Below are 20,939 nucleotides of genomic sequence, written 5' to 3' on the forward strand. Positions count from 1 at the left end.
TCCATTGTAGTTTTTTTTTTTGTTGTTGTGGTTGTTTTGTTCTTGAAATCACATTTTTCTTTAAATGGACAATTAACAGGTTCCAAAGAGCAATGGAAATAATAATAATAATAAAAAAATCAGCTTTATAAATCAGATTTTGGATTTAAGGTGAATGTTTAAAGTGCACTGGGATCAACATGCTTTACTGTGCTCTGAAAATCACACACAAGTTAATAGACTAAGAAAAAAGGAAAATATGCACCTTTATTCAAAACAGCTCTAGCACTGAAATGTTCAGTAACTTCATTACAAAAGACTACAGTACACAGAAACAATGACTGATAACTGTAAGCTGCAGATTGTTCTAAAGAACAACCCTGTATACCGCAACTACTTAAACTGACTGTGATTAAGTGGCGTGGCCTTGCCAACATGCTAAAACAAACTAAGAAACAAACAAAGTAAAACCTAATGAAATCAAAAGACAATGACAACTGAAAACAGCTTCTGGATAAAGTGAAACACTTGATAAAGGCTCTCTCTGTAATTTGGGAGACCACTCTTACTAGATTACATTTCTTTCACTTTTAAACACCCAAATCTTCACTTGCTGAAACTTACTGATAATAAAAAATCTATCCCATTATATATCTATATTTCTTCATGTGGATATTAAAATAAACTATGTTCTGAAATTAAGAGTTAAAATACCTCCTTTTGTTTTCCATACATATTTGCCTGTATAAATATACTTCGTCATTTTACAAATTACAATATTTATATTAAAGCTTTCGGTCAGCAAACCATCACAGCTTCACATGAACAAATAATTTCTGTGTTTTGGTTCTGCCTTAGAATCATTTTTGAAGATAATGAAAACCAGCCCAAATGAGTGACCGCTAACAATATAAACAAGACATTTATTTAGAAAAATAAACTGAAAATGCTGCTTGTCTGTTAGATTTCTCCATGAAGTATAGACAAATGGCTAGAAAATTTGTATGCCAAATACATATTACAAATGACTTTGTCTCTTTAACAGTAACTGGAACAGCAATGTCAGTGTTCAACAGGAACAGATTGGATGTATAATTGAATAAATTCCTTGCAACAATATGATAAAAAAAAGGACGCTATTAAAAAAGATTATATCCCCGTGTTAGACACACCTTATCATGTTGATGCTTTTTCATATATATACATATATATATATGTATATGTATGTATTTAAACCTAAGAAAGGACCACAGTCCTTTCAGTGAAGAGATCCCCATAATGAAAGAGCGCACAAAATGTTTTTCTTCAGTTCTAACTTTTATATTCCACCTTTTGGAGCCCCCGCAAAATACAACTCATTGTGGCCAATAATCTGGGGCTGTATGTGCAAACGGTGGCACACACCATTACCCTGAATGGAAGCGACAGTGCAAAAACTTGAAGTGCATTGAGATGCAATCTTTAACACCTGAACTTGTTCAAAGTTGGGTAGAGGACAGGAGACAGCATCCTTTTAAGCAGTTTAATGTCACCGATGCCCTGTTCCTGTATGGCTTTCAATATGTACAAGGAATGACAGAGGTCTTCTTTTGCCGTGGACAATAAATACCCCTGTGACAGTAAATGCATTTATATCCTATTATCACCTACGTGCTTCATTTCTCCTTTTGGCTACATATGGAAATATTTTTGGATGCTGGCTTGACCCACGAAAAGCTCATCGATTGTTACTCTGGTTGCTCAGCACAGAACTCAAACGCCAGGCTTAGAGAGACGTTTCTGAATTGGGGCGAGATCTTCAGTCCTCTATTTTTGCTCCCCTTAAGTGGAATTTAAGGCTGTGGCTTTTGCCAGGACTCCGCTTGCAGCTGTCTGATCTGAGACAGAGGACTCAATGCAAATTGCACCCACGACTCATTGTGCTCTGACTTGAAGAACTTTCTTATGATCCATGGAGGGTTGGGTTCCTTTTCAGATCTGGCCTGCAAGAAGTCACATTGATGAATCTAATATGCAAGAAATTAGCTGACGTGCCTCCAGGTATACATATTCCTTTAAGCCTGAAGGTGCTGTGAAAAAGAAGATGAGGACAAAGTTATAAAAACATGACTTTAAAATGATATAGTTAGTAGAAAACAAAATAGTTTTGAATGATTGTTCCACTTTCCAAGAGTTCAAAGGATTGTAATATTCTAAAACTTGACCTCCTACATTGTATTACTGATACAGGCCACATTTCTCTGCAGTGCTCAGCGGGTTTATCTTCACCTCTTTTCTTAGAATTATGTTTATTTATAGAACCTGAGAAAACCATCATTACCATCTTAGATCCATCTTAGGATTAGGTACTAGTAAACACAGTTTAAGTGATCAATTTTTGATTATTTCCTTTCCTAATCTACCTAAAACAACAATTCAATTTAACAGTATACCTAAGAGCTTAAAACCAAACCAGAACTACTGAGATTTTAATAAATGAAGAACAAGTTATCATGCATTTGAGGAACTTTTAAGACTTCAAATCTAATTTAGGTTATGATTCTGGATTATATTTCCCATTTTCAAATAAAACAGAAATTGGAATTCAGCAGGAGATTATAACCTGACAGATAAGTTTCCTAATCACCGGAATACTATTCAGAGTTTTGATTTAGGTCTTTCACAGTCTCTTTTTGGGAAATGGTTTTAATTTATATAATGCACTAAAATGATCCTTGAGACAGTGAAAGAGAATAGTACTTCAATCTAGCGCCGAGGCTCAGTCTATTTACTTATAAGACAATACAAAGCAGCACAAAAAAGTGGGGCCATAGGATACTTACCTGCTGATAGGTAAGGCAGCTACTTGGATTATTTTATAAACTCACATTGTCTGAAGGAAAGAATGAGAAATTCCTCTTCCACTTGTTGTGATTTACAGCTAGACCTACCCTACTGTGAAAGGAATGAAAACTATTTCTTTACCATTACAAATGGATTTTATAAACCTCGCCTTTTATTCACATATTCTCTGCTTCATTTTGATAAGGATGGGAAAAAAAGGTGAGGCAAGATAAGGTGAAGAAAGGCAAGAAAGAAAGGAAAGGAAATAGAATCTGATGTCAAAAATTGAGGTTTTCCCCCCCCCCACAATCAAAGGAAAATGTCAGTTAATCAGAAATACTGTCTGGTTTACAACACCAGCCCAATGTAGCCCAGCAATCTAATGACCATGGTATAATAAATTTATGAGAAAACTGACTTGGGGTGGCAGATTTTTTTTCCTAAACAATGTTTCTTTGGCTCACATTAAAAAGATGAGCATCTCATGTGTCTGTTAGCAGTGTTTTTTTTAATGGAAGAACTCTTCATATCAATGTAAATGCAGCTATCCCAATTTCTTTCTTTAATTATATATTGGTCTAATGATTTGTGTATGTCAGTACCTCATAAAAATCACAAAGATAATGGTATTGCCTCAGAGTTCAGTTTAACATGAAACAGGATGGATATTGTACAAAAAAGCATGCATGCAAAAGCAATACTAATAATCAAAAGAAATAAATGCTGCAAATATTTCTTGTTCTCTTTCAGGAAAAAGTTCTTCCTAAAACTTATTCTGAACACAGCACAGTGCTGAATAGTTGTAGGTATGTAAAGTAATATGTATATATATTTTCTTCCCTGGATTGCAGTTCAGGAATTATTTACTAACATGCCCACAAGAACTGAATATTATAGCAAACATACCTTGATTCCTGCAGCATCTTTCTAATTCAGTTACCAACTCACACAAGATGATTCATTCCCAGTTGTATGACCAAATGACATCCACCTAAATCTCACCAATACTCTACCAAAGAAGAAAAGTTTGCCTTTTGTTTTTTAATGATATCTTTGCTAAACTGATCAAACTACACTGTTATGAAAAATGTGATGCACATCTTTGACATAAATAAATAATAGATCCAAACTAGAAGATTAAGTGAAGAATTCCAAAGCTGGGCAATGCCTGCATTGAAAACAGAAAAAGCAGTTCCTCTTTCCACCCCAAATGGATGAATGAAAAATTAATTGCTACCCATCATCATGCAGATGAAGAAGCAAGGCACAGAGAAAATAGGTCAGTTATTGAAGAAATATGTCCTGTTTTTTATTTATGTATTTTTGGTATTCAGACAGGGAGGCTCTACATTCAAACAACCACATTTAATTCATCATTACAAAATACCTTCAGCAGAGTATGCCTTCTCAGTATTCTCATGATGCAAACCACCTAACTTTACAAAAGAGCAAGGGCTGAGGCAACCTACAGGAGGCTGCTTTCTAACTTGAACCCATTCTTTGCTTTCTTTGTTTTAGCAGTCTTAGTTTTGCATTTGCAGCTCCACTATTCAGTTTCAAAACCAGAAACTAAAAGAAATCACTGTAACTGTCTTTCTCACTTAGAAGCAGACACTCATTCTTCTCAAGCATATTATACTTCTATGCCAGAGTTACTCAAATAATCTTTCTGTTTTCCATTGTTTGTCAGTATCCACTGTTTTTCTTGAAAACTGGAAAATCACAGATGAAAATTCATTCAAGAATTTATTCAATTTAAATTCAAGTTCAAATGAAATCCAGATAACTTATTCAATTTTAACTGAATAAACAAGTTCAAAGTGGAAAGATAATCAAGCTCAATTTATAATATTAATGAATTAAAAATGTGCTTTGATTTTGTAGTGGTTGGATAGAAATATGCCAAACAAGTGATAGAGAAGATATTTATCAAATTTTAACTGACAAGTGCAGTAGTAACTGCCAATGATGGCAGAAACTGAGGAGGTAAATGTGAATTTCTATGCATGTCTACCCCCTTTTATTACGAAGAAGAGAAAAAATTAGGAATCAGCTTCACATTCAGTCAAGAGGGAGAGAGAGACTTGATTAACACTAAGTTACATAAACCTCAAATCAGTCTCATCTAGACTAATTAAAATCTCCATTATTTGAGCTATTTTTGCACTAACAGTATGAATTGAACATATGCTGTTACCTTGCATAAGCATGCTGGCGGTCTGAGCACCAGCCAATCTATTAGCTTCACTCACGTTTTGACAAGTATGAGAAAAAGCAATCACAGAGCAACAAACCCTCCTGAATTACATGTATTTTCTAAATACTGGTAAGTAGCAGCAGCTTTTAGTTCAGCTTCTCAGTTACACCTGAAAGATATGGAAGTATTTACATTCAGATATAGAATATTTCATCTATTTAAATTCAGTTTTTGTTTCAGGTCAGATGGATTACTACTCTAATTCCTTCAAAAGAGGAAAGTATTATTGATATGGAACAGAATGTTTTTGTAGGCCCTTTCTTTGCTGCCCTTATTGTCCAAAATATATCGCCTGGCCTTTAGAGTACTATGTTAGGTATAAATTTAAGCAATGGACTTCAGAAGACACACATTTTTAGTCACAAGCCAGATAAAAGTGTCTGTGTTTTGTGATTACAGGAAAGCTGCCAAATGCAAGAACAATTTTTTACCAAGTGTTTTACTCCTCTATCAATGTTTTAACTATATAGGCCAGTGTTAGCATACTTTTTTTTTTTTTTTTTTTCTTTTTTTCTTATTTACCCATTTTATAGCCCTCTGGAGACATCCATGTCAGTAAAATCTTTAAAGCATAAAAAATGCAGTATTTTAACAAATCCACCACAACACTTCTTTGTAATTCTTCCTATTTTTTTTCTTCCCAGAAGCTTCGGAATACTGATTTCTATGTGACAGAGCTATACTCCTACCATTTCAGCCTCTAAATACTTTGTTTACCAAACAGAAAACAAGAATTCCTAATTGCTGATTGGATTTCTTTTTCTCTCAAAGATTTTTTTAAAAAAAATTATAAATGGCATGCATGCAAATTTAAAGCACCTGCAATTATTCATTTTCATTTTTTTCTTTATTCTGACAGCATGTATTTGTTTCTACAGTAATATCATTCTTACTACCTTTTTAATCTTTCCTTATGTTATTTAGCTATCAAGTTCTGTTGTTCCATCTCTAGAGCTTTCTATAAAAGTAGCTCTATATATAGTTTACAAATCTTGTCCTAAATAGAAATCTACAGACTGCATCACTAAGTATATGATGAAAGCATCTATTAAATGTACACTTTGGACTGAACACATAATGCTTATTAAAGTGTTAATTAAAGTTTACAGTCTTTGTGTTTTTGCACAACAAAATGACCATCAGAATATTGGCTTTGAGAGCTGCTGCAACTCAGCTCTCTCTATATAATATACATGAGGGCTACCCCAAAAGTAACACCTCCTACTTTATGATGTAGGCCCATGATATCAGAGGTGGCTGATGGTGATATGGCAGTAGAAGTTGAACCTTCCTACAGATATTCTATTACATTTTGTTGCCATGGCAGCAGATGGCAGCAGAGGTGTAGCTTCCATCAAAATAAATTGCAGGCATTACTTCTGGAGCAAACTGTGTGTGTGTGAAAGTGCATGTGTGTGCATAAAAAATATATATATGCTGCAGTGTTTTACTCAATCATGTCCCAGACATTTCAAATTAGAGAAAAGGAATTTGTGGGACTAAGCCTTTTTTTTTGATCCTCAACAGAGCTAAGATCTGGGCAACCAAAATTACCGTGTGATATCATCACAATATAAAAGTCAGTATCCTACATTAGGGTAACCCATGAGTTCTGCCTAAACTCCAAAATATTCACAGAATCACAGAACCACAGAATCATAGGGATTGATAGGGACCTCCAGAGATCATCAAATCCAACCTCCCTGCCAAAGCAGGTTCCCTACACCAGGTCTCACAGGTAGGCTTCCAGGTGGGTCTTAAATATCTCCATAGAAGGAGACTTCACAACCCCCCTGGGCAGCCTGTTCCAGTGCTCCGTCACCCTCACCATAAAGAAGTTCTTGAACACATTCGTGCAGAACTTCCTATGCTCCAGTTTGTGGCTGTTTCCTCTTGTTCTGTCTCCACACACTGCTGAAAAGAGTCTGGCCTCGCCACTTTGCCCACCACACCTTGGATATTTATAGACCTGGATCAGGTCCCATCTTAGGCTTCTTTTTTTCCCTTCACGATCTTTGTGGCCCTCTGTTGGACTCTTTCCAAGAGATCCCTGTCTTTTTGTACTGGGGAGCCCAGAACTGGACACAGTATTCCAGATGAGGCCTGACCAGGACAGAGCAGAGGGGGAGGATCACCTCCCTTGACCTGCTGGCCACGCTCTTTTTAATGCACCCCAGAATGCCATTGGCCTTTTTGGCCACGAGGGCACACATTAGCTCCAAAATGCCAGAAGGGAAAAACTGGAAAACTGGAAAAAATCTTCTTCACATGTCCTGGGAAACTCTAGCAGCTTAGTGCCACAGTAAGAGGCCCTTTCACTAGTAAGATAAGTATCCATAAATTTTGCTAGAGAAGTAAGATTGTGTTTTCTTGCTAAGTAAAAGTTGTTTGAAACATAACATTTTTATTATTTTTCTCTCTCTCACTTTTTCTTTCTTTCTTTCTTTCTTTCTTTCTTTCTTTCTTTCTTTCTTTCTTTCTTTCTTTCTTTCTTTCTTTCTTTCTTTCTTTTTTTTTTTTTTTCCCCATTTACATTCAAATTTTGGCCCCTAATCTACTTACCTGTTGGTAAAACGTGTCACTGTTTCAAAAACATGTCTAAAGATAGAATTGGTTATGCTAAAGATGAATACACAGTTAGGAAGCCTATTTCTTCTTCCATTAGTTTTGGGTTTGTTATAATATATCGTTCATGAGACAACTGCTCACAGAAGAATTCGTGGAGTGTCTGTTTCTCCATTTTCTGTGTTTACTAGTACCCAGAACATCTGTTTTCTCAAATCACTACATTTGGACTACATTTTGTCTTCCATTTGACACAGAAAAATCAAGAATTAATCAAAGAGGAAATCAGCTTCTCCATGATAGCACATAATATAAGATTTGAGCTATCCTTTCCAAGACGTGGGTATTCAAAGATTTCATTTACAGTTAGGATTCTGATGTAGACTTGCTTAAACAGCCAAAGCGAGGTGTATTTAAATGCCTGCTTATCAATATCTCTAATAGAATGCACTCCTATATTTAGAGATACACAAAAATATTTATGAATTTTTAAAAAATATATTTATGTATATATAATATGTATTTATAATTTATGCACACATGTATTAAATCTCTCCTTCTTCTACTGACTAGGGTTAACTACAGGACAGATACTGGAAAATATTCACCAGATTGCCAGCAGACTGCTGTTCACAAGGTCACATTCAACCCCATAGTTCAAATGTGACAACAGCAGTAGATGAGCTACTGGGGTGAAAACTAGAACAGTAGTCACTTGGCTTAGATACATCACTAGAAGAGAGACTGTAATGATGCTATCAAAACAAAATTGAATGTATGGACAGTCACTGTAATGGTATGTGATGGTACTTGAACACCAGGTTTGAAATGTTTATCTATTACATTTCTTAACTAAGAAAAACTTATTATTTTAACATTATTTACAAATTTGGAATTACAGATTTTGCTTTCACCTGTTCAGAAGGTAAATACTCCCAAACATTGAACCTACAAGAACAAACTGTGAGATGAGTTTTGATATCTCCTATTCACTCTCTTTACATTGAAACAAACAAATAGGCCCTATAGGTAAACACAAACTTGCTTTTAGCATCATCCATCTTTGGATGGATGATTGATCCCCATCAGTGGGGATCCTGCTCTGCATCCAAAATGCGGAAAGGCAGTCCCTTGTAGGAATCTGGAGAACAACATGATCCAGGAAATCCATCAATTCACTCTTCAGTTCTTTTGGCTTAAAAATAGGCTTTTAAGCCTAACAGCTGGGTAACTTATGTCACTATTTTAATCATTTTGCTCTTCTTTTTGCCCTTCTTTTCATTCTGATCAAAGTAAATTTCACTAATTAGCTTGAATGTGTATCTATGTCAAACGGAGGTAGAACAGAGATAAGCAAAGAAAGAGATGCTGAAGACTGCTAAATTCCCAACAGAATTAACTTTTTATTCCTAATGATTAGTGAGAAATTAGCTAGTAACACAACTGAGGAACTGCCAATCTAGGTTTATCCAGCTAGCTTACCACAGGTGAAACCAGCAAGCAAGTAATTAAATAAAAATACTAAGCGTGAAGTACCTTTTGCAAAGAGTTGCCAAAGAACTTCAGATCCAGTATATGTTGTTGAAAAGTTTCTATCATTACTGTACCTATTTCATCGAGGATTAATCCTTGTACACTACCACCATTCACCCCCATTTATTGAAGGTACCTTTATACATTCTAGCTGTTGGCAGACACTCAAAGATGTGGAAGGTTTGATAGGTTAGACAGCAACTCCCTCCTTTTCTGTGGTAGTTTTTTGTTTGTTCCATAAAAATTCATAGTTAATGTGTTATACTTTTAAGTCAGTCAAGAGAAAGTTGAGAGGGCTTTCTTTTCATTTTCAGAATTTAGAAGGTTTTTTGTTTTTGTTTTTTATAACTACGCATCCTAAAGAAGCACAAATAGTTTGAAAACCATTATTCCCAGGATACATCTTCCAGTTGACAGGAATAACATTTCTTATTTAGCCCGGAGCTAGGAAGGATGGATAAGGGAACTGGCAGCTCTACGCTTCCTTATTTTTTAAAAAAGTACATACACTGAAAGAAATTGTGTAGTACATAATGTAACTATCAGTATTTCTACCTCTATTTATTTATTTATTTATTTATTTATTTATTTATTGGTGGTCATTTATTGATCTTGATTCTATTTCAAATTAATCAAGGAATACACCAGCTTTGCAGAATTATGCCTACTCCACAAGCCAAAAAGACTCTAAACACATCAGAATATATCTGTAAATTCCTTGGCACAGCCTTTCTCCAGATGTGCCCACTGAGGTTTGAAATACCTCTTGATTCTAGCTGAAAACAGGCTGCTTTCTAACAGACATGTTACAGGAAGTATTCTCTCCTTTGTCATTTGGCACAAACATTTTCCTACAGAAAATTAAAAATAAATTTCATTGCCACAAAATGTGGAGATCACCAACACTGCTGCCTTTTTCCCCCAAAACATGCTGACATGACTAAAAGGTCACAGCAATTCCATGATATACCACTTGGTGAATATACTCATATTCACATTCTTTACTATAAAATGAAATGTTTGTGTCATGGTTCTCAAGAGTGGAGAATTCTGCTCTTAGCTGCTAAAGTGTGAGTGGCTCACAGCTGAATCTTGGGCAGAAATCCATCAGGAGAAGAAGGGCTCTGAGGCTTTGCAGCAATCAGGAGTGTGTAATGCAAATTTATGCACAGCTCCAGCCATGTGCAACTGATATTTAAAAGGCAAATGTATCAGAGATAAACACAATTAATCCTTCCAGTAGGTGTTCAAAATGGTGCAGTTAAATAATCACTAATCCTACAAAGGAGATTTTAGAACTGTGTTATGTTGATGTGACATTTGAAACACAACAGAAAATTTCAGGTCTTTTTTGGAAGAAAAACAAAGGAAGAGAAGATTAACATTCACTTCATTGGTTTTACAGGTCTGCTATGGGTCCCAGAATAGAATCATAGAATCATAGAATTGCTCAGGTTGGAAAAGACTTTAAGGACAATCGAGTCCAAACCATACTACCCCAACTCCAACAACTCTCTGCTAAATCATGTCCAAGCACCACATTCAAATGCTTCTTAAACACATGCAGGGATGGTGACTCAACCACCTCCCTGGGGAGCCTATTCCAGCGCTTAACAAGCCTTTCTGTAAAGAAATGTTTCCTGACAGCCAACCTAAACTTCCCCTGGCACAACTTGAGGCCATTTCCCCTCATCCTGTCACCTGTGACTGCCTTTAACTTGAGACTTGAGTGAAGCAATTTTTTTTGACAAATTTAAGGATAACTTTTTTTTTTTTTCCCCCTAGTTCATATCTAATGACATACAGTGTCATACACAACCAGATGGGACAGTCAAACATAATACTAGCAACAATGCTTATCTCTGCTATCTCTGCTTAGGCTTTGAGGAACTTTATTTCTCTCAGTCATCACCTAAGATATCCCTGATAAGCCTCAGCAGGAAAAGGGGATTATTTCACAGGCAATAGACTACCCGAGTTTCTGATCTCTTATCATAAGAAAAATTCAAAATCATAAAGCATCTCATTGTTAAAACCTTTTTCATGTCCATCAGATATGCTAAAATTCTTGGCTCACAAAATAAAATCATGAGATTTTTAAATAAGTGGGTTTTTTACATTTGCATTTGCAAATCTCACAAGTCTTGCCAGTGCAGATTGGCTTGCACAGCAACCCTGGCTGGCTAGTCCTGATTCAATAGAAGAATCTGTGCTCATCTGGCTTTGGAGTGATTTGGTTAACAAAATAGATACTCTAGCCAATAATAGAAGATCAAAATTCATACATACCAGTAAGCTCTGATGATGATCCTGCTGAGGCAAAGGTTCCTAGCAAAATATGTAGTGCAGTGCTTTGCACATTAAGCAAAGGCCTCAAATACACTGTTTGTATGGCTAACAAACCACCACCGACTATGGGGCCAGTGATTATTTGAGCACTTCACAACAGAGGTTTGTCATTTTGATGGACTGCCTTGAAGTTAAAGACAAGAATAAAACAGGATATATGCATCTCAGTCATATATATAAGAAAGTCTGTAGCAAAAGTGTGATTTCATCAAGGATTAGAATGGGCTTTATCGATTGGAACTGTGTTTAAAACTGTGTGCCCACTTTGTTGTCTAAATTCCTTTCCAATGCTGTTTTCCAAGCTACAGTCCAAATGGAGGGAGTTTGCAGCACTGGAAACTGAGTTACAAATGGATATTTGAAACATCTCTTCAGGCACTTCCTCATCTGCACAGAACAGAAAACCAAAATCAGTGTTAATTCTTTTTCATGCAGCATGGGATTTCTATCTGCCTTGGTATGCAGCAAAGACACTTGACTTTGGTTTCTATAATTAATGCATCCAGAACTGGCTTCCTCTTACTAAAGCAGTCAAAATTATTAGAAGTACTTAATGTTCACAAAATTTCCCTAATCTTTCAAAGTCCACTTAAGAAAGTTTTAATAAAACAAACAAACAGAAAAAAACCCCAACATATTTGATGTCTATTTTCTACTTTTTTTTCCTTTAAATCTATCCTGTGGTTTAAAATATGTCAATATGTCTCTTAAACATTTCCTATGATTTTGTAACATTCAGGTTATGTATTTGAAACAAAGCAAATTCTCAGTTGCATAATCTCAAAGCCTAATGTCAACCTGTTTGCAGCCATGACCTTGCATGGAGATAGTCTTTACTCATAAGAGTCACTGGAAATCACAGCAGATGCTCTGGGAGGTGTTCATGTGTCCCCACTGACATCCATTACTCTTTTAAAGTAATGAAGAGGTAAGAAGGATAAGAGTGAGCACCAATGCAACAAGTATAACTGAAAATGACAAAAGACCCCCAGAAGCTCTGTTGGCCACTTGTACCAGAGCTAGAGAGTCCGGAAGACAGTAAACTGTTACCTATTCATGAGAAAGAAAATTAAAAAAGCCCAGAAAAGTAGATGCTTTTTGTCTATTCAGTTATATATTCTTTTCCTGTATTCCTTCTTTTCTCTTAAAACTAAAACCTCCAAAAAATAAGCACAAATATTAGCTTAGACAAAACAATACAGTACCAGCAGCTCAAAGGATAATCTCACTTGTGTTCTGTTAGCCTTTAGGAGAAAGGAAATTATCCAACAAACTTGACACTGTTGCATTAATCAAAAAATGTGTCCCCTGTTAAGGACCCTGACAAAACAACATTCTTTGCAGCAAAGAAGTACAGCCCACTGAATCCATAATTTAGATAATACCCTTGCAAATAGCTGACAAATCAGCAAATCAGCATCGTCCAATCACAACAAACAGACTTCTGTTTATTTTTATTTATTTATTTATTTATTGAGTGAAAAAACTGATGTTGGACTGCTGGAAAGGTGAAGTACTTTATTTTGAATTCTTGTCCAATTAAAATAACTGTGAAAAATACAACAGATTTCATTTCCCTTGCCACGCCAATAGGAGTTGCTTTGGCAAGATGATACTGTTTTCTGAAGATAATGCCAAGGAATGTACTCATCATAATTTCTATTTAATGTTATTTAAGAGCCTTTTAACTCTTAATGCCTAAAAGAGGAATCAAGAGGAATCCAGAATTTTTCAGGTGAAGAAAACTGTAACAGCTTGCTTTTATTTCTTGCTTCTGTTTATATTTTATACCCAAAAATGTGTTCTGGGACAATAAATAGAGTTAATAAGTAGAATAATCTGTATCATTAATTAAAAGTACTTGCTTACTGCTTACATAGAAATGCTTAACTTACAAAGTACATTTGCTAGATGATAAACAAGGCGCCAATACCTATGCACTACTAGAAGCAAATATATTATTTTTACACTTGTAAACCATTTTACCTGTCTCACAGTGATTTTCCAACAAGAAAACAAAGAAGAAATACAAAAACTGTTTGTGCTGTTGGACACAAGGCAATCATAATTCAAGATGAGTATGGCTAAGCTCACTGCTGATGTAACAAAATCTTCATGTGATATGTCAAACCTGCAAGGAATGCAATGGACAAATAACCAGCTCACATCTCACTTCTGACAGGGGTTTTGCTACAGTGACAGCCTTCTTTTTGAGTCAAGTGTTACCATCCTCCCAGCAACAAGCTATACCTGCTGAATGGAATTGGTAGATACATCCTTCCATAATCTTCTATTAAATGTTGTAATAGAACTGTGAACATGATTTCTTTGAAAACAAAATGTTAGATTGTTTCAGGAGGTGTCTAAATATATTCTAGTACAGAGCAGAAGAAAAGACTGTATTCAACAGCATGAGCAGCAGTTAAATGAGTCATCATGTACACTTAAGTAAAGCTTTCCTATGACAGACAAGGAATCAAGATGGGGGAAGATGGATAGAGTCAAAGACTGCAGTCCTTAGTGTGTAGGGAAAAGCTAACTTCCAGCGTGGGACCTGAGAAATAAGGACAGAACTTTGACAGTTTTCTGCCTTCTGTTTAGGTGTTCAAACTAGAAATTAAGTGTTCAAATGCTGGCACAAAGCAAGAACAAAGTGTGTGGTCATGCTTGCAGAAGCAGCAGCTCACTGCATGGAATCCTGACAAGGAAGTCTTGGTAGGAGGCTTTGGCTGTAGTGTCCCCAGACAAAGAGTGCCCTTAGCAGAGTCTTTGTAAATGTCAAGCAAGCTAAAGAGGGCATGTGTTTTGTGGGGGCTGCAGACAAGGAGTTCAGACCATTCTTCAGGCATAGGACAGTATGGATGAAATAAGAACAATGCCTTATAACTGATAACTTATAACTTTTTGCTTTTCCCTAACAGAAAAGAAGTTCCCAGATCATACTACTCTCTAGCAACACCTTCCTCTATCACTGTTTTTGGGAAGCCATGAGCAGAAAGAGGACATGCTTCATTCTCATGGAAATCACAGAATCATGGAATTATTAATGTTGGAAGAGGCCATATCAGGTCCAACTATCAGCCCATCCCTGGCACATCCACTGACCACAACCCACATTGCCACATCCATATGTCCCTTGAGCACCTCCAGGGGCAATGACTCTACCACCTACCTGACAGACCCTTCCAGCACCTCACCACTCTTTCTTAGCAGATTTTTTTCCCCCTAATATCTAACCTGACTGCATGGGTTCAACATGCCTGAGGCAGAGGAAGCAACTTAATTTGGATTCCTCTTACACTTAGTAAAAGAGAGTGAAGGAAAGACAGTCTGCAGACATTATCTCCTCCAGCAATTTGTAAATCTAGCACATCTGTCCCATGCTTCATTTATGAGTGAATGAAATAGAACATTTGGACTTGTGTCAGCTAGAGGAGCTGATTGCTGAACTGAGTGGAAGATTTCAGTTTTTTATTTCAGCTGGAGAGATAACCAATCATGTTTTAGTTTCAGGATAAGTCAGAATATACTGGCCTTCCTTTCAGATTTACATTTAAACATTGATGACTTCAACTGTTGAAAATAATGCAGCCTAGTCACCCCCTCAGATGGTGACAGCAGTAGAAATGTGAAATTACTACCTTTCTCTTTTCTTTTTCATGGTTTAGACTCCAAGGTTAGTGTTACTAGCTAGATTTGTCATATTTCTAATTTTATTAGAAACGTAGCAGCAGAGCTCCAGATAGCAACCAAAAGGCATGAAGCTTCTATCTCGCATGTGGGCTGAACTCTTAACTATACACTTTTTAATAAAGGGGATTATCTAGTATGCAAGGATTTTCTATAATAGAGATTAGTGGTGTATAATACTTTCCATGTACTGTCTTTCCTCCCTTATCACATGAATTGCTCCCCTAAATAGGAAAGTTCAATAAGGGCAAACTAAGTTAGCTGAAAGCTACAATAGCTGATAAGAATACATCAGCAGTAACCAAAATGTAATTTCTCTTCCAGAGGTTTTATTTCAAATACAAGTATTCTGCTATTCAGATAGAAATTCCTTAATAAATCTCTATGTAGAAGCAATTAGCAATGGCTTCATTTTATTGCAGCTGTCAAATCATATTAGTACAAAAACGGAGATGGAAATGTCTCAGATTTCTTTTTTTCCCTTTAAAAAGCCAAATAGTTGAGCTAAATGCAAATAAATGAGGTATATTGTCTAATATTTAACCCAGCATTTAGTGAAGAAATGCTTGAGCAATTTAAATTTAATTATTTTAAAGTTATTTTCTATACTCCTAACAAGCCTACTGAAATTGATTATAAGATTCACAGTACTTTCAAGAGATATATTTTCTTCATCTTCGTATGTATTTATCACTTTATTATAATTTCAATAAAACTAGCTGAATGCAAAATTTAAAATTATATTGATTTATTTTGAAGCCTTCTCAGGCTTCTATGATGGTGTGAAGACGTCGGTGGACACTGGGCAACTGATGTTATCTACCTGGACTTTTGGAAGGCTTTTGACATGTTCCCACGTTGCATCCTTATCTTTAAATTGGAGAGAGATGGATTTGAAGGCTGAATTGCTATGTAGATAAATGATTGGTTTGATTGTCATAGCCAGAGTGTTGTTATCAATGGTTCTGAGACTAAGTGGAGGCCTGTCATGAGTGGTGTCACCTAAGGGTTTGTCAATTCAGCCTTCAAATCCATCTCTCTCCAAGGGGGAATGATTAAAACAAAAAAGGGAGAGTTTAGGTTAGATGTTTAAAGAATTTATTAAGATGGTGGTAAGGTACTGGAAGAGTTCCCAGAGGGGCTGTTGATGCCCAATCTCTAAAAAACATTTAAGGCCAGGTTTGATAGGATCCCGGGCAGGTTGATATAGTGGCTGGCAATCCTATGGCAGCAGACCTGGAACTTGATGATCTTTAAGGTCCTATCTAACCTGAGCCATTCTATGATTTTGTAATGATGATAAGGTAATAAATAGGATGACAACATAAGACTTTCCAAATCAAATAGTAAAATGATTATACAAGGACTGCTCCAGAACTAGTGCCTTCTATTTTATTATGTTGGCCCATGATATCAGAGGTGGACGTTGGGATATGGCAGTAAAGGTTGAACCTTCAAACCAATATTCTGTTACATTTTGTTGCAATGTGACAGATGGCAGTCTGAGAAATGGCTCTGACATCTAAGTGCACATGAAGCACAGGTGTGTCACTGAATTCCTCCATGCAGAAAAAAAGTTGACTCTTTAACTGATGCTTGCTGAATGTTTGAAGAGCAAGCAGTGCATGTCAGCACAGCTGAGATGGTGTAGGGTGCAACCCACATTCTGGATGGCCATATTCATGAGTGTGGAATGCAGGCTATATTGGTAAAAAAAATGGATGGCTAATGGTGGTGACTATGTTGAAAAATAGCTGAGTTTTTGCTCTATCAAACTGTGTTATTTTCTGTGTATCAAACTGTGTATATTCCTGTATTTGTATTGTTATAAAGATTACATGTACATATTAACATGACTGTATTCCACTGCAAGAGCAATAACTTGTGAGACAAGCAGTACAGCAGTGATGAAAATTTCTATATTAGATGTTCAATCATTTATACTTTAATAAGAAAGATTTCCTTATGCAGTTCTTCTTAAGTAAAATTCATAGAATTTATAGAATTCATGTAATTCATAGAATCTATAAAATTCTGACCTTATCAAGAGGGATGAAGCTTGTTTGTACTCAAACCAATTCCCTGCATTTTAGACAGGTGTGTTTTAGAGATGCTATGCAATACAAGTACTGACTTTCCTCTGTCTGTATTTGAGGCACATGCAGGACAGGTAGCACCTCTCTTGTACCTAGCTCCAAGATGAAAAGAAAAAATTTACAACTATGTTATCTGCAATTAAAAGCCCGGAATAGTTTTGTATTATGGCCTTATCTATAAGAACTCAAAATCATGGACTATCTGAAGTTCTTACTTGCTATAGAATTAATTCACTCTCACAATTCAGTTCTACTCTTAAATTGACCCTCATTAGCACCCCAAGCCACTGCTTTTACTGTTTTTCACCTGACCCTGCCTGCTTGCAAAAACAAAAGCCTATGTGCTGTACCCACTCCTCCTGGTGAGCCTGCAATGAGAAAACTGTTGAATTATTTACAGTAGATAGGATGTGTAAGCAGGATGGAGCCATAGTTTGGCCGCAACAGTAGTTAAAGGCAGTGATCCTCACCTAAGCACCATTCTTGCCTAAGCTCATCATTTGATTCCAGTGAGCCACATCAGCAGAGATGTAATGAGATGACCACGAAAAAGGCAGTTGTCTCCAGAAAAGTGAAACTGAATGCACTTTAAAAAGCATAGAGCAAAATTGAGTTATGCTGGAGAGGGACAATATATAACAGTAGGGAAATGAAAATATAACAGAATGCAGGACAAGAAAAACCCTGATGGGGAAATCTTATTTTGTACTTCTTTATAACCCATTAAGACTGAGCATATACTGATTATACAGATATACTGAATGTACAGATTTTGCCCAATCAAAATGATTATTACCAAATTCCAGATGTTGAATCAGAATTCATAATGTTGAATAATTTCCAAAGAACCAAATTCTTAACATGCTCTCATCTTAAATTCCCAAGATTCAACTTTTACAGCAATTGATAAGATGACAGACACCTGGAAGGTATCTACAATTCATGATCCATGAACACTCATTTAAACCACACTGACAAATGTTCAAGAAAAAAAAAACCCAACAACTTTTTTACACTAAAACAAAGCACTAATGAGCTTTTCTCTGTCAAGATGAAGAATATAGCAAAAAAGGAGAAAAGGAAATATTTCACCTTTTAATTCCTAGACATATCCTGGGTTTTCCAAGGCTTTGTAAAATTTCTGGTCTCAATAATGTACAAAATTTCTGGCTTACCTTAGAAAGGTCCTTCAGAATTCACCTAGTTGTAGCTTATGGACTACGAGCTAAATCTAGTTGTAGAGATGATAAAATTACTATCCTGAAAGTTCATATGCTTAATAGTGAACACTAGAGATTACAAGGTGCATTTCTCAACCTACATATGTTGGTGCTGTTTTATTTTATTGTATTTTATTGTACTTTATTGTATTTTATTGTATTTTATTTTATTTTATTTTATTTTATTTTATTTTATTTTATTTTATTTTATTTTATTTTATTTTGTTTTGTTTATTTATTTATTTATTGTAGGTACACAAAAGCATTTGGCCTGACATTCAGAATTGACTGAGATTCAGCTACAAAAATTTTCCCATTGGATTTCCTTTTGAGCACACCTTCTCCTGTTCATAATTGATCAAGATTAGGTCCAACCCCAAAAATTGTCCTTTCCTTTTGTGACGCACCCAGAGAAGAAGGCAAGTAGAAGAGAATGAAAAGAGTAGGAAAAGATGGAAAAATATTTTAAAATATCATTCTACTAGTGAGAAATGCAATGTGCATTATATGACTGTCCTTGAACTCCAGTCTTCTATTTAGAAGAGCACTATGATCACCAGTCACAAATGACTCTTTAGTATGGGTTTTGCCTACTTGTTTTGCTGAATCTGTAAGTTTTGGGAGAAAATAACACATGAGTCACTGGGTAAGAAGGAGCATGACTGCAGCTAATGACTCACTGCAGGTGATGGAAGGACTCTGATGAAAGAGGATTATAAACAAAGAAATAAATATTGTACTAAAATCTGACTTGCTCCTCATTTCTATCATGACACTGTGCTACTCAAGAAGATTTTGACAGCCACCTTAGGGCACTAAGCACACAAACTACAAGCAAAAACGTTCCATCAGGATCTGAAATAGGATGAATTTTTCAGGTGCATCTGAAAACCTCTTCATTACACCCAGTATGCTTCAAATACCACAAAGTCTTTGAATTTTTAAATAGAAAGTTTCAGTTCGACAACTGGTATAAAATAATGTATGGAAAAAGCCACATTGTTTGAAGGGATAAGAATGAAAATGGATTTGAACAAAGATCTCCTTCTGTGGCCTTGCAGGCTCACTCCACATTTGGTCTTTCTGGTGGCGTTCTAGAATTCAACAACTTTCAAAAAGTAATTTAAAAAAAAAAAATTTTTTTTTTTTATTTTTTAAACACTTCCTCCTTGGAGATCACCAAAGCAACATAGCTCTGGCGTTACCTGCTTATTACAGATTTTCTACCCACATAGCTCAAATATCTTTCTTTGCAATGCCCTTCACTCTTGTCCTTGGAGGAACAATAGTTACTCACTCTCTTATATTTGCATTACCTATGCAGTGCCCAAAAGTAAAATAAAAATAGACAGACAGAATAACTGTACTAGCTTTCACATAGACACAAATAGTGCCCTAACTCAGTCACTGTAATTTATCCCATCAAAATACACCGCACAGCTCTGCAGGCTCATTACAGACTTAAGCCCAAATAATTCATAGCACTGCCTCCTCATTTTGAATTCTTCTTGACTGTTTCGATTGGTAATTTCAGCATTTGTAAGACGCATGGAAGATAAGCAGTTGTTGTAACTCTCAGGAGGTCTTTGATTACAGCAATGCAAGGCATCAAATTATCCTTTCCCTCTGGATCCTCTTCCTGGATTTACTGAACCACAAATAACTAAACAGAAAGATCCATACTATATTATGGAGGCAAGCAATAGAAAATGAGAGATATTCTTTGCTTTGGGTGGCTCCTTGGATAAGTATTACAAGTAACAGAAACCTCAAGAAAAGATTCTGGCCTGTGGAAGCAATCAGAAATGAGATTTCATATCAGTCAAAGCTTGCCAGTATAGTGTATGGGAATCAAGACATGAGACCTCACAATATTTCCATCTATTTGTGTTCATCTGTACATGCAAAGTGCCTGAGCTGCTGCCTAGTTATTTAATCACAATTCACCGCCTTTCATCTAACCTGAACGTTTTATGAACTGGCTTTGGGATTACCTTATGCACTCATGCCTTTCATTCTCTGCAAGGCTAATAAGAATGGAAAGTAAATGAATAATTTCAAGAAAAAATATCCTAAAGGATCTGCCACTACTTCAGAAATAAAATTACAATAATTTTGATCTCTAAAAAGAACGCATAGCATCTACATGCTGTTCTTTTGCCTGACATACTCAAGACAGTGATATCTGCTGGTGGTACTGAAATGCAGAGTTAACATACATACAGTAATTGTAAGTGCCCAGCATTTTGGAAAAACGCTGACTTGCTATAGAAAAAAATGGTCTCAAAAGTCGCCAGCTAGAATCTGATGTTATGTGGCCTCAAGTTTCCAACAAGGGCAGACACAGAACCCTTTTTTTTCCTGACACATGATATTTTGCTCAAACCTTGAATGATGCTGTGATGAAAGAATGCTCTATGAAAATTT

General features: G+C 35.9%; 1 protein-coding gene across 2 annotated transcripts in view; it reads right to left on the reverse strand.

Moving 5' to 3' along the window:
• Positions 1 to 225: 225 nt before the first annotated feature.
• Positions 226 to 20,939, reverse strand: part of PRR16 (proline rich 16) — a 137,062-nt gene continuing 116,348 nt past the window's right edge. For both annotated transcript variants that reach the window (XR_001552230.2, XR_001552229.2), the window contains exon 3: positions 226 to 2,048. The gene's annotated coding sequence lies outside the window, so the exon portion shown is untranslated. The remainder of the gene's footprint in view (positions 2,049 to 20,939) is intronic.

This window comes from Coturnix japonica, chromosome Z (assembly GCF_001577835.2).
Source record: "Coturnix japonica isolate 7356 chromosome Z, Coturnix japonica 2.1, whole genome shotgun sequence".
In the NCBI taxonomy this organism is placed as follows: domain Eukaryota; kingdom Metazoa; phylum Chordata; class Aves; order Galliformes; family Phasianidae; genus Coturnix; species Coturnix japonica.